The 1,910-nt window shown below is 38.4% G+C and overlaps 1 non-coding gene across 1 annotated transcript; it reads right to left on the reverse strand.

Moving 5' to 3' along the window:
• Positions 1-431: 431 nt before the first annotated feature.
• On the reverse strand, positions 432-504 carry TRNAF-GAA. Its single transcript has one exon. It is a non-coding gene; the product is annotated as a tRNA-Phe (tRNA).
• Positions 505-1,910: the final 1,406 nt, after the last annotated feature.

A 1,910-nucleotide genomic window follows, 5' to 3' on the forward strand; every position in this document is an offset into this window, starting at 1 on the left:
GACAGAAATAAATGTACATAGATTTATGTCAGTGAACACAATTCCCAAATGTTTGAAGTTTCCTTTTCTCTCTTTTTAATATTTTTCTTCACTGAATATATTCCCTTTATGTACTGAATTTTTAAACCTGTATTCATGAAAAGATTTGATCCTGAAAAAGGCTTATTTCTTTGATGTTATTTTTACTTTTTATCAAATAAACATCTCAAAAAGCAGGAAGATCAGGAACTTATAAAGTATTAGGTGTTTTCTTGGTGTCTGTGATATCATATTATACAGCATCTGTAGACAGTGTCTGAAGTGAAGTGAAGTCGCTCAGTCGTGTCCGACTCTTAGCGACCCCATGGACTGTAGCCTACCAGGCTTCTCTGTCCATGGGATTTTCCAGGCAAGGGTACTGGAGTAGGTTGCCATTTCCTTCTCCAGAGGATCTTCCTGCCCCAGGAATTGAACCTGGGTCTCCTGCATTTCAGGCAGATGCTTTACCCTCTGAGCCACCAGGGAAGTCCCCCCAAATTCATGTTGAAAATTTGAACCCCAAGATGATGGTCATAAGGAGTGGAGCCTTTGGGAGATAATAAGGGCAATAGCATTACACCCTTGTAAAACTCACCAGAGAGCTTGTTTTTCCTCTCTCCATGTGAAGACACGATGAGAAGCTTGCAGTCTATAACCCAGAAGAAGGCTATCACCAGAACGTGATTTTCAGCTTTCAACCTCCAGAACTGAGAGAAGTCTGTTGTTTATAAACCATGTAATCCATCGTAATTTGTTATAGTACCCAAACAGGTCAAGACAGCATCCGTCCACTTTAATTACATGTATGGCCATCTCTTCATTCACATACTGTTATACATACTGCATATTTAGCCTTGAAGGATTATTAACTAGATACACGAACCTCGGTTTCTTCTGGCCACTGTGGTAGCCTGATTATTTACCTCTGAACTTCATGGTCTGTGGTGTAGCTTACTTCAGTACAGAGCTCTCACATCTGGCAGCTTTAGCTGTCATCAACCTGTGCTTTGATTATGTCTCACATTCTGAAATGTCTTTTGTAGTGTTCTTGTTTAAGAGATAGGCACACACAAAAAAGTTCAATTTTGTTTTTCATCTTGAAGATGTCAACTGCAATGCATAAACCAGCCCAGTTGAGTTAAATGTTTTTTGTGCAGTGACTCCATTGTCTTTGAAACAACTGTACTTTAGAAACAATTGGATTCCAGATCATCCAAGTCTGCTAGTTGGAAGGAATGTTGACATGTAGGCAGCATTGATGAAATGGTTTCACAAAATAAATGCAGTGTATAAAGCTGAAAGCATTCCATGTATGACTTCATTTATGCAACAGCAATTTGAAAAAGATGCCCATTGACAAAAGGTCAGTCTGTTTTCAGAAAATAAAATATAGCAAACTCTCAGATAAGGATTGTAATGACAGAACTGCAAATGATCAATGTGAGTTACAAAGGAGAATCTGGCACTGTAATATTCAATGATCTTGCAGGGACAAAATTATATTTTTACTTGACTGCTTCAAAGAGATAGGGGTAAGCTTTTTTTATGTTTTCTAAAGACTTAATTTTATTGTTCTACTTCCTTTTGGAATTTGTATCTTATGCAATCTTCAAAGTTTGATTCCATTAGACAATTTGAAAAAAGAATAAAAGATGTTACCATTTATGGTTTAGTTTATGTTTCATTTATTCTCCTATGATTCTTTTTCAATTCAGACTTGTTTCTTTTTCAGTTCAGTTCAGTTCAGTCATTCAGCCTGACCCCGTGAACTGTAGCCCACCAGGCCTCCCTGTCCATCACCAACTCCTGGAGTCTACACAAACCAATGTCCATGGAGTCGGTGATGCCATCCAGTCATCTCATCCTCTGTCATCCCCTTCCTCCTCCTGCCC

This window comes from Oryx dammah, unplaced genomic scaffold (assembly GCF_014754425.2).
Source record: "Oryx dammah isolate SB20612 unplaced genomic scaffold, SCBI_Odam_1.1 HiC_scaffold_3, whole genome shotgun sequence".
Lineage (NCBI taxonomy): Eukaryota > Metazoa > Chordata > Mammalia > Artiodactyla > Bovidae > Oryx > Oryx dammah.